General features: G+C 37.9%; 1 pseudogene; it reads right to left on the bottom strand.

The window, feature by feature from the left end:
• Window positions 1–3,187: 3,187 nt before the first annotated feature.
• Window positions 3,188–13,767, bottom strand: part of LOC117475623 — a 42,257-nt pseudogene continuing 31,677 nt past the window's right edge.

Here is a 13,767-nt window from a genome sequence, read left to right as displayed (position 1 = left end):
CTGAGGGTCAGACTAGTTCAGCTAGATTGTCTATGATTTAGTATGCTATAGCAGATCTCTTATACAGTATCTTATGTCCTTAACTGTACAGTGTAGGCTGTTGTGTAAAACACTAAAAGCTGTTTGCTATTTTTCCGTATTCCTTTCATGGATATTGGGTTTTCCTGGCTCCAAGTTAGAGAGTTATTCTTCTGTTGTGACTGAAGGATGGTTCCACGCGGTTCCTGTTGGTAAAACCGTACCGAACTTTAAAGTGTTGTGTCGAGCTGTTGTGAATCACACTTTACTTTTTATTTTTGGTTGTGATCCTCCGCCTTTTCCCCCTTTTTAAATCTCCACTCTCTCAACCTGAAATATCCGAGAAAACTAAGTGCAAAGACGTGATCAATTTGCAAAATATTGACAATTCACCTTTTTTGTCGTTTTAATTTAAATTAATTTAAGACTCCTGTCATTGAAGGCAAACAAATATTGCAGTAGTTTATAAAACATAAATGCTCTTTCAATTTTTTTTTAAGTACAGCAAGGCTTATTTAAGGGTTTTAAATTCCCCTAGCTGATACTTAGACCAACATAATTTCCTTTTTAAAGTGTATTAAATTGTATAAAGAATAAATGTGTATATGATATCCTAGTTTTATTTATTGAAGGACCAAAGGAATTTCATAATGACATGATACATAGACAGATAAATAACAATTTGAAATGCAATTATCTAATGTGTGAGATGAATAACAGTTCAAATAAAGACTAATATAATCCATGTTAATGGTGTTCTTATTGTCCATTTGTCCCTTAGCTAATGATCAATGCTGTGAGTCCAAAAACACCCAGTAGGTGGATGTTGCCCTAATTTTTGAAGCAAGAGAAATGCTGAGAAAAGCTCCGGGTCGAATCCTTTGACCTTAGTAACCCCCCGTCTTCACTCCCACAGACTCACAAAGCAACTAAAACCAGGTGAGGTGGGGTCAACAAGTCCCCAAAAACTCCAAATATCCCACTATAGGATGTGAGGGGTTTGTTCTGTGTCCACTAAGAGCTTTTCAGTTTCACACGTAGGAAAGTCCAAGAGGGATGAGTTCATGAGGATCTTCTGCTCTTAAGATAATGTCATTATGTACTTGATTGCATACAAATAAGGAATAAAGTGTTCCAAGTGAGGAGAAGCAATGTGAATACAACTCAACCAGTGGGACTGTTGGGTCAGAGGGGGAAAACAAATCCACTTTTAACTGAGGAAATAAAAAGAAACCATGCTTTGTAATGCAATCTATTAGAAATGGGCCTAAAAAGCCAAGTTTCCACCTGCCTTATCTGCAACTTGACTGAGGACTCCGACAGAAAGGACTCATTGTTAAATTATTGACATATGGCCATTTGCTGAATATATGAATTATTGCTTGTATATAGGATTTTCAAAAGGTGCAACATGAATGATGGCATTGGAGCTGAAGTCTTGTTTCCTGTTTCCGCGCAAGCAATTCTGTTCTTGTGTGCGACCAGTAACCTTAATTTACTGTGTAAAGATGGTTACATTTTTTAGCTTTGTTTGTCAGAGACCAATATAAAGAAGGCTTGTTTACTGACTGTATAACCTTAACCGTGAATTTCCAATGAAGTGTATTATACAAACTCATTTCTTCCTATTACAGTGTCTTGTACAATGCTTTTTAAAGTTATTGCTCGGTTTCAAAAAGAGAAAAAAAGTATTAAAAAAAAAGTTTTAGGGACAGTACGATAATCCATTCTTTGTTTCTTGCATTTTGTGTTTAACTTATAGCTGATGTGTCATTGTGAAATGGTCACATTATGTTCCTGGTGTGGAAAGTACGCAGCATTTTCAGCGGATCACGGCTCCTTGTCTAGCTTATAATGTTAAAATAATACATGTTTCTGGCATGTGCACGACTTTGCGCTTATAGGCTAACCTGATCAGTTTCCTCCGCTTCAAATAGAAACGTCTATTTATGAATTTTGCTTGTAGTTTTTCACAAATAAAATTGTTAAAGTTATCTATTTTTCTGGGTTGCTTTGTGTCCTTTATTCATCCACATGTGTATTTACAGACTCATGTCACTGCAGATATGCAGCTTAAAGCCATTGATGTAATGTAACTAAGTACATTTACTCAATTACTTCAGTAAAAAATGTGGGGTTTTAAAGGTGGGGTAGGTAAGTTGGAGAAACCAGCTCGAGTGCGCTAGAATTTGAAAATACACAACCGGAGAAAATCTGCCACTTCCTTACAGAGCCCCTCCTCCAACACACACGAACGCGCACATGACCAATGAGGGCACGAGATAAGTTTGTGCACAGATGGAAGGCTGACAGGCAGGTAGGCCATCCAGTTATTTTAGCCAGGCCGGCTAAAATGATTGGTCGTGCTTTTTACAGTATTACGGCTTCCACAGATGACATTTTTTTATGGATTTTTTGTCAAATCCCTTAAGATATTCATTGCTATCGGGATGTTAAGAGCATTCCATGGAATATAACAAAAAGTGTATCTCGAGCCGGTTTCTCAAACTTACCTACCCCACCTTTAACTTTACTTAAGTATTTTTACATTATAATACTTTATACTTTTACTCCACTACAGTTTGTAGGCAAATGTTGCACTTTATTTTACATATTTAGTTATTTTCTTTGCAGATTTAGTTTATAAATAGAAAAATAAACAGACAAACATTATAATATATTATTATAGGTTGAGCTGAGCCAGTAGTCTATGAAGTAATTCAACTAAACCCAACCTTTACCAAGTAGTGAACACATGGTGTAAAAGGCATAGATACATTTGATAAAATAATTTGAAATATCTGGTGCTTTAAATAATAATTTTTCATATTGAATACTTCTACTTTTGGTATTTTTTAATGCTAAACTTTTTTACGTTTACTCAAGTACAGTCTTGTGATAGAGTATTTTTATACTGTAGTATTGCAACTTATACTTACGTATATCATCTGAGTACTTCTTTCTCCTATGCTTAAAGTTTAATTACAACAGTATGCGGTAAAACCTTCTATGAACCAGAAAATCTTGTATCATGTGAACGCATGCTTTTTTATTTAAAGTGGACCTATCATGCTATATTTGAATAATATAGTGTAGGACCATACCTATATAAGGCCCTTCCCTGGAACACCGGGGACACATATTCATGTATAAAAGACGTACCAAAGTGCATTTTGCATGATAGGTCCACTTTAATTTTTTTTATTTAACAAAGCCCGGAGACACAAACAAGGACATGCCAACAATATAGGGGAGATGGCATTCCCATCTCACAAAAAAGTACAATAACAAAATACAATAAGTGTAACATCACTCACTGGAGAAAAACAAAAGAACACACAATGTGACTGCAGCGTTACACAGCGTCAGATAACAGGAAGTGTGTGTGGATCTGAGTCAGCAGACTATTGATCCAGATGAAATAAACATACATAACATTCATCTGTTCGCAACTCACGTATATCATATCAATATTCCAATTAGACTATTCTGCACAGTTTCTATCATATTCTGTTTCTATTATATTCTATGTTATTGTACTTGTACTATCTTATCTGTTTATTGTGTTGCAGTGTTGGAGGAGCCTGTGACCTAAGATGTTCATTGTCATAACTACACTGTAGCTATGCACACATGACAATAAAAGCCTTGAAACTTGAGATGAGGAGTGTGTCCACAGCAGAGGACTCCACTGAGCAACACACACACACACTGGTGCTAGATACACTGTCCCTACTCCACAGCAGAGGACACATGAGGGAGCCATCCTTCTGACAGCCTCTCATCCTCCATAGGCTGGAGAGCAGCCAATGAGCCGTCTGAAAGCTCCGGCCAATGGCTGCTCTCTGTCGCCACCATGATCTATACACATATGCAAGTCTAAGTGTTTTAAAATCACATTTACAGAGGGAGTGGGCTACTCCATTTCCCTCTGCTTCATTTAAATGCACTTCCACTTTGCTCTCATTGGTGGGAAGTTACAAAGTACTTTACTTCAGTATTTTTTCAGAATCCTTTATTTGTCCCACAACAGGGAAATGTACAATATTACAACAGCAGAAACCCCATAAAAAAAAAGAACATATACAATGTACTAACATTTTATACTTTGCATTTATGTATCAATGCATATTTATTCAATTTGTTTTGCCCAAGCCGTTTAGTCCTTCCTATAAAAAAGAAAAGCACACCACGCGATTAAATGTTTTACTGTGATTCACATTAACTTCAACCTTAAAGCAGTCCTATACAGTATAATACAAATAAGGTAGAAAACCCACTATCCCATGTATCTTAATTGTAATTTACAGCTTGGATAATTTCTCTGGGATGTTTCATTCAAAAGTTAAAATAATTTAAATGTTTTAATGTAGCATCATAAAAACGATGTGGATCTGTTCGTTAACACATATATCCATGTCTTACTTCAAATGAAGTATTCACCAGTTCAATAAATATCCTATGAGCTCATAGTCATGTGACATTTTCCCACTTCGCAATTTTGCAATGTTAGCCCAAAACGTTTAAATGGATGTGATGTTGGGAGAATATTAAAAGTATTTTGTATTACTATAACTTTTTTTTTTAATTTGTTTGATTAATATCTCCTTATAGCATTGTGAAGCACCTTGAGATGACGTTGATTTTAAAGTGTGCTATATAAATGAAATGTATTATTATTACTGAGGATTCATGTGTTTAACCCACTGATTGAATTAGAATAGTCTGACGAATCATTGAATCATTGTGTTCCTAATTTGTATAAATGAACAGAAATCGATCAACTCTTTATGGGGCATACGTGGGTCAACAGAACGTCCACCATATTCTTAATAATGGGAGGTAGCGGGTGGATGTTGTGACCCAAGTCATTGGCAAGCACCATCTCCCAGGCATCGACCCAGTGAACATTCACTCCTTTGAACAGGGATCTGAGCACACGATCAATCTGCATGGAGTACCAGTCGCTGTATGATTGCGATATATAAAGGGTCATATATCTGGGGCCTGGACTCCGCATGATGACCACGGTGTTCGGAGCGCGGTCCAGCAGCTGCTGCACCGCACTGCGGATGCTCAGCATCCTCCGGATGTAAATCTCTATTGGTAATGGGCCGAAGTGTGCCCAGACGCCAATAACTACAACAGTGTCTGCGCCTCCAATCAAGCTATCGAGTTCGTTGGCGATGTAGCGCAGCTCGCTGACCGGGACCGTGGTGAAGCTGAGAGGGGGGGCGTGGCAGCGGTACGTCATCAGGATGTTGTCCGCATGGTCCACGGCCATCATGGGGGCCAGCATTCACATCCACGTGAAGGTTGAACTGACCTAAAAGTACACAGACAGAAAATATATGTGAATAATTCAAGACACATCTTTTTAGATTAGCTTTTTATTAGCAACCCCCCACTTTAAATGTTCTTTTAGTCTTTATTATTTACCCACCTTTATATTGTTTTATTTATTTTATAATACATTTTTATTTTTATTTCTGTTGTTCACTTTGTTTTATGAGGTTTTATATTTTATATTGTTGCATCGACTCAGTTGTCTTGTGTCTTATCTGTCAGAGAGAAACCATTATTTATTTTTATTATCATACATTTTACCTCCTTGTGTCTCTTAACCTGATCAAATGTTATTTTTTGCTGCATGTACAGGTCTGTAAAGTTCTTAACAAATAATCTGATGTGTCATTTTGTAAAGCACTTTGAGCTGCATGAAAAGTGCTATATAAATAAAGCTTTATTATTATGAACTGTTGCCAGGACTTCATGTGGATCACTAACTACCTGGTATTTTCTTGCTTAAGAATTGAAACCACTGCCTGATGGTGGAGTCTCCGTAAAGGTGGAGTTTCTTGGCCTTCAGACACTCTCTGGTGGCAGGGTCGTCAAACTGGCGAACTGTGGGGCTCCCTTGTGCCTTCCACACACCCTTGTAGTAATGGCCGCTGGGTCCGGGTGTCACGATGAGGCTCTTCGCCTCTGGTTGATCTGAGAGGAAGTTAAAGGAAAATGGTTTCATTAGAGGAACAAAATTCTCATTTTCAGGTTCATATCAGTATGTAGTGCCTCTAGTCTACTGTGACATGTCTCTAGGCTTTAATGTTCAAAAAGCTCTTTATTTCTCTCATACTGCCTGTGCTGCAGCACCTCTTTTCACCCTCTGTCTGAAACCAGAGCCCAGTCTGCTCTGATTGGTTAGCTGGCCGGCTCTGTTGTGATTGGTCAACCACTAAGAGATATCTCAAACATTTCCTGACCCTTAGCCTATCACATACAATGTGTTACTTACATAATACACTTAAGTAAAAAAAAGATCTTATTGATATTTGTTTTCTCTTTTAGCTATTTGCATTACATTTGATATTGAGTTAACTTGCTGGGGCAAGTTATTTAATGACAGTGTTCAAAATGTCAACACTTTCAGTTCATAGCACACACAAACAACATAAAATACCTTTATGTGTGAATGACAATTTTGGTGTAGTTTGTAGAAGTGTAGTTCATTGTATGAACCTAAATACAGTTTGAGGTATTACAAAAAGTTTGAATGGAGCCAAACTTTGTTTCTGAATATTTGTTGGTAATTGTTTTAGTTACAGAATTTGTTTCGGTAACTTTGTTGCACTTTTATCAAATTAAATCATTGAAAAAAAACATTTCTGGTAACTTTGGCCCGGTTAACAGCACAGACTTTGCTGCAACAAGATCACAGATTGCATTTTCATAGATTCTTCTTTTGAGGCGGGGTGCGATCTCAGTGCGACCTATTGCAGAGGTGAACATCTAACTTTACCTTCTTTTTTTGGAACCACGCTGACAAAGGCAGGTCCTGAAGCCTTAATGTAGACTTTCATGTTGACAGACCTGAAGGAAAGCACACATAATAAAATACTTATTACAAACAGAACAACACTATCAAAACAAGAACATACATTTAAAATGATTGAATGAATTTAGAACTAGAAAAACAATGCAATGAAATTAGAAACTGCTATATCACACAACTCTTAAAAACAAATGACTAACATTAAAGCTGCACCGTTTAATACTTCTATAAACCCATGTGACAATTACCGGAAACAACACATTACAAGTGTGTGGTGTTAACAAATAATGAAGATAATATAACTATAAACACAGGCTACCACAGCATTGTGGCTCCTACAAAGTGGTTCAAATGACTGTAATGTGAATTGTATTGTTCACACAATAGGCACTTTCACACCGGAGTACTTTTCCCAGTATAGTTCCGATATAGTTCCGAAAATTTGCATTCACACCAAAAAAATCCGGAACTAGAATTTAGTTCATGAGAACCTTTTCACCCCCTTTTCAGTCCCTGCTAGAGAGCAGGTACTTTTGTGGGAGAAAAAGGTTCTCATGTCTGATTGGCTGGGTGGATTGCAAACCACGGCCCGTAAAACACCCAAAAAGTTTTGTGAAGCCGGCATTTTATTTTCCTCGCATTAGCATTATTAGCATTAGCATTAGCCCAGCGCACCAACGGAGAGAGACTAACTTATGGCAACACAAAATAAAACATGGGAGCGGTGGAGATGAGGAGGTGTCGGCGTTTCTGGCGATTTACTCGGAAGGCTTCAGTAGCAGCTGCTGGGAGTCCCAGTCCTCAACTCCGGGGACTTCGGGTGGCAGTATACGTCGTGAAGTTGTTTGCGGCCTGCCATAAAACCCAAAGCAGTAGAAGAAGAAATGACGTCAGCGGCTTCATTTGCCTAATCCTCCCTCAGGGACTTATTCCGGTGTGAACGCGATCTGCTCTTTAGTTCATCAGAACTAAAGAGTTCTGATGAACTAAGTTCTGATGAACTAAGTACGGCAAAGTACTTGGTGTGAAAGCGCCTATTGAAACCACAGCAAATAGTTACCAGAGTTTGCAGTTCCCCTCAGCTCTAAAGAACAAGGTAACATCTTTCCCGCTGATTGTTTTGGTTTTACTTAACCTTTTGAGTCTCACTTCTCTTATCAACGTATTTTATCAGATGCATCAGAAAGCTCTAATCAACCAAATGTGCATTAACTTCATTGTGTAGCCAAATGTTGCAACTAGCTGGCGAGCAGAGCAGCTTACATTTAGCATTATTACAACTCTGACCATCCCCACTGGGTGCAAATATTCCACTAATTGCTAACATAAACCTACAGTGGCCGACTGATGCAAACACGCTGCAGCCGCCCAAAATAGTTTCACGAACGATGCAAATATAAAAACGCAAATAAAGAACACATCTTCACCAATTTGACAAAACATGGACAGCGTTTAGTAAAAGCACTGCATAAAAAAAACGCTGCAAGAAGCTCAAACTCAACTAAAACCAGGGGACACTAAAAAGTGACGCACACAGCTGGGACCGGAGCACTTGTTGACGCTCGAGGATTATAAAATTGGCCAACTGTTGTCAAAAAGTGACACGAAATGTACGTTTTATCTGCTTATTTAACCAATGTGATTGCATTATGTTGGGAATAATATCTCTCGTCACCGGCTTGATCTTCAATATCAGGATACATGTATTTATTACATGGCTTAGTTGAATACTCGATTCTGATTGGTAATTTCAGAACACGTGACACGTTGTTAATCCAGTAGTACAGACCGCTTTCAAGGACTAATTGACCGTTGTTAAGGACGCTCACATCTTCAGAAAGAAGTCCGGTCGATTTAACTGTATACAGTTTTCGAACTGGGACAAGAAAACAGCGGATAAGTTACGGGGCAGAAACCCTCCTTTTTACGCAACGGTCCAGACATAGACATCAAATGGCAAAACATATTCAGTTGCCAGTTACTTTGGCATTAGGGCAGGGATATCTAGATACTTTCCAAGCTTTGCATGTCATTTTAAATCAATAATAGCCTACTATTTATCAAATCAATAAAAACATTTTCTAAATCTATAAAAGCATTTCAATTAATATTGGGAGTCATGTCGTAACTTTGTTGAGAATGTGGCCATGTAATAAGCGGGATAATGTTCCCGCGTCGGGATCCTGATCTGCCTGTCGGGTGTTCTTTTACCCATAATGACCGCCTCGCTGCACATTATCCCTTACTTATTATCCTTGCAAGAATGGAAGTAGTCATCACACACAGGGCTGCGTTGGACAAATAGTTCCCAGAACAGTGTCCTTGACATGCCTTATATACAAGAGAGGGAGTCTCACAGTCACAAGATGCAGGAATACCAGTTCAAAGCAGTATTCAATGTTTAGTTCAGATTAGCTAAGGCCTGCGTAAGCAATAAACATGACAGTCATATGTCTATCTCCATAGAGGCTGAATCATCATGGTAATCACATAGCTATCATATGCCTAAAACAGTCCTGATGCTCTTCAAGGTAATCATACATCCTGTCATGTACACAGCTACAGTCGGGCCTTTGTTATCATGTGTACTCTGATATTAGAAGAGTACATTCTGTATTTTCCCAACACATTCCTCTCGTTATTATTGCCAATGGAAATAGTATGGTTAGTTGTTTGCACTAGTCTAGATGTGTCTGCAATTATGTAAAGCACTTTGAGCCGCATAGTCAGATTATTGATCAAAGGCATGGCCTGTTCAACGGTTTTCTCCTGTTCTGAGCACAGAGAAAGCCAAACTGTCACATGGAGGAGAACAAAGTCAGATATGAGTACGGCATTCCTTCCTCCTGTACAGTATGATCTCGTTTATATTCATTACTGAAGTACAAAAACAGGTGTAACACAAAAGCATGAGAGAGAGACGGGGAGAGAAAACCGCTCCCATCACCACACCTATGATGAATGAAACACTGGATTAAAGGTTTCACATTGTGAGACACATTGGAAGAAATTAGCATGGGTGTGGAAACATGTTCACCCAGTTTAAATTGTGACGTATTTCGTTGACTTGTTTCAGTTTTTTTTTTCTTCCAGTCAGAACAATTTTTAATAGTTAAACGTACACTAACGCAGTGAGCTCTTATGCAGTTTGACAGACCAAAATATATGTATGTATTTTCATGTTCACATATTTTCAATGGTGGAAAGTAACATTAACTCAAGTATAAGTACTTTTTTTTACATATTTGTACCTAAGTATCTCCATTAAAGGTCCATAAAAAAAGAGTAAGGCAGGCTTACTCTCTTATGCAATCCGAAACCTATGATATTTACAGACAGTGAGCCGTGGAAATATCACAGTGTGCAGACCAACCCGGTATCACGGCAAGACGTGAACATGTGACGATCTACCATGCTGGGAGATGTGAATATGTCACGGTTTCGTCCCTTCAAACGTGACAGTTACACGGTATTGTTATCATGGCCCAACCAGTGGAGAAATACCCGGAAGTGCCTAGCAAATGGTCTACCGCGCCTATTGGTCGGTTTTTATTGTCAAAATTAGATGTTTTTAATTTATTTTTTAATCGTCACACTCGATTTTGCCGATTTTCTTGTTGCCCTAGCTGGTCGACACCTCTTTTAGCAGAAACAAAGGCTACATTAATGTATTAAATCGATGTTAATCCATGTGTGTGGAGGTGAGGATGTGGAATTAACGGACGTGACGTTGTGCGATTGCGTTGCCAGGCAACGCAATTTACAAACTCTTCAACTACAACCCTAATTATATTTTAAAACATTTTAGACAGCCTCACGAAATACTTTAATGTAAATTAAAATGTAAATGTGAAGGAATGTGTGTAATGTGGTGATTGACATTATTTACCCACGGATCTATGGGTTGGGGGTATTATTCCGCACGGACATTTTAGTTAACCGGACTCCTGTTGATGTGAAATCCGAAAACATTTAAAAAAAATAAAATAATACTTTATTCCGAGTTTGCTTGCTTTTCTCTTTGGAGGTCATCACATAACGGCATTGTAATACACGGTTTGGCTGCATTAAATATGACACATCTGCCGTAGTTCTGTATTTATAGAGCCCTGATGAGAAGACTTCTGGACAAACAGGAAGCACTGCCGCCAAAACTGAAAACGTGACGTGGATCATAAATATATCCGCAATTAAACAACATCTTACATTTATTTTCACACAATACGTCTCCTTGCAGTATCAATACTAATTCGGCTGACTTTTATATTTGATCCAATTGGTAGATAGGCTGTATTTACACCATAACGGTGCACAGTTGATAGAAAGGCACATCTAGTGGTTAAAGCACGTTATTGAATTTGATTATTTGATTATTTTTCACAAAAATGAAACCATCAATAGCAGAAACAGAATTAACTGTCATTAGTAAACCACCCAAAAAAAAAGATCATAAATGGTTTTGTTTTATAATATATATTTTAAGGATAATAATAGCAATGTAACACTGTCTATGACACTTACTGTATAACACTGATTTGAAAAACATACAGAAAAAACTAATTCACTGCCCTTAATAAAGTATTTAATACATTTCAGGTGTGCTGTTTTGTTTAGATCATTGACATCTGGAGCTCTTTTAATGTCCTTTGATTATTGTTACACCAGGTCTTGTCAAAACCTTTATTCCATATTCAATATCCATTACTAAACAAAACAGCAATTCTACTCCACTACAATTCAGAGGTTAACCTGGTATTTTTACTCCACTACATTTATTTTAGTTACTTTGCAGATTCTGATTAATGATGTGAAATATAAACAACCCTTAAATCAGGCTTTAGTTACACCTGAGTAAAATTCAGGGAAAGGTGATTGTCAAGTGCCAACAATCAGGAGAGATATTTGATAGTTGCTGCTTGAGAAGACTAAACATTTATCTGCAGATCCCTATAAAGTATATTCATTACTCGTTATTCTCTACTAATAGTTCATTAAAGACTGTATATAATGGCTATTTTGCATATCCCTTTCAAGATTTCAAGATTTTCTAAGGATCATTGACATATCATACACAACTAATTCAATAACGTGCTTTAACCACTAGGCGGTGCACACAGCCATAATAACTTTGTATTATTAGTGTAGGACACTTGTGTATGTATAATATCTGAAGATGTGTAGTTTTATTCATGTTTTCACATAATTGTACAGGATATTGCTATATTATTTCACATGTTTTACTTATAATATCTGATTTGTAAAACATCACAGACAGAAAGGTATATCCGTCATTTAACAGTAAGCTATTGAAATTCTGAATCCATAGATGTGTCTCTCATCACCCAAATCCCCTGACTATTCTCTCAACTCAGTATTTACATTCTTATATTCAAAGAAAATCAGTAATATCTTTAAAAACGACAAGTCCTTTTATATCAGCTGTGCACCGTTATGGTGTATAACGTATTTTTTTTCGGATTTCACATCAACAGTAAGTCCGTTTAACTAAAATGTCCGTGCGGAACAATACCCCCAACCCATAGATCCGTGGGTGAATAATGTCAATCACCACATTACACACACCCCTTCACATTTACTGTGGTTATAGTTACCTATAGATGTTCTCCAAATTTAAAAACAAACACCCTGAATTTGACCTCATGACGAAGCACACACACACACACACACACACACACACACACACACACACACACACACACACACGCTTATTACAGGCCTGCGACTGATTCTTTTCCTCTTTTTAAATTTTTTTTATTTCGATTGCTGATTGGTTTAAAAAAAAAAAAAAAAGTTGTAAACTAAATTGCCTACACCAGCTTTTAGACTCATTTTACAGAGCTCCCACAGAATTCAGCTGCCAAAAAAAGTCATTGCAACTCTTGGAGCTAATGTTACTATGGATTACTTCAGTTCGAACGTGAATGGCACCGCCTCGGCCATATCCTGGTCCCCCAAACACTCGAAGCAGAGGTGGTGGGTATCGGCGCCCGCTATTAAGCCAGGGCACGAAGGACAGGCCCGGGTCTCTAGAAGTGGCGACTCCATGAAGGTATGATAACTCTTTCTTCTTCTTTCAAACGTTTTACTTTCTCTGCTTCAGTTGTTGCTCGCTCGCTGAAGAGAAAAGGATGACAGTCAGGAGGCGTGCCGCCTTATATACAGTGGGCTTGCGCACGCATTCAGGTAGACCCGCCCCGAGGGGCCGGCTACGTTTATAGATATCTCAGTAGGTGAATGCTCGCATAGTATGGTTAAGAGGTAGTACCCATAGAGTCCAGTAGAGGGGGCGGAGCCTGTGTGAGATATAACATGTTCACCCAGTTTGAATTGCGACATATATTGTTGACTTGCTCCCTTTCATTATTTATCTTTATGTTGTTTGGTGGGTTTTAGGAATGCAGAATTAACAGTTAGTTAAACGTACACTAACGCAGTGAGCTCTTATGCAGTTTGACGGACCAAAAAACATGTATGTATTTTAATGTTCACATATTTTAGCTGTGAACATGAAAGGACCACCAAAAGAAAATCCACTTGTTCATGTCTTTTATACATCAACATGTGTCCCCCCCTCTGTGTAAAGAGACTCTGTAAGTTTCAGGAAAAAATAATCTCTCTTTTGTCCTGATCCATTTATATAAAAACCTGTCTGAAAATGAGCTGATCAGATTTTGGGGTGCTAGTGAATTAATTTAAGTTTTCCGCACTCTCTCGCATGGAGCGAGCTTAACTTTCACTTTTGCTTGCATGACATAGCCCAGTGCAACACCTTCGTCAAACATGTTGCCACTTGTTTGTACCATTTTCAGGCGATTTGTAATCTGTTCTAGAAACACGATGTGTTCTTTAAGATTTCAAGAAGCATATAAAACAAACAATGGATGTCTTTGATGAAC

Source organism: Trematomus bernacchii, unplaced genomic scaffold (assembly GCF_902827165.1).
Source record: "Trematomus bernacchii unplaced genomic scaffold, fTreBer1.1, whole genome shotgun sequence".
NCBI classification, from domain to species: Eukaryota; Metazoa; Chordata; class Actinopteri; order Perciformes; family Nototheniidae; genus Trematomus; species Trematomus bernacchii.
The sequence above is the reverse complement of the archived record's forward strand: the minus strand, read 5'-3'. Positions and strand labels throughout refer to the sequence as shown.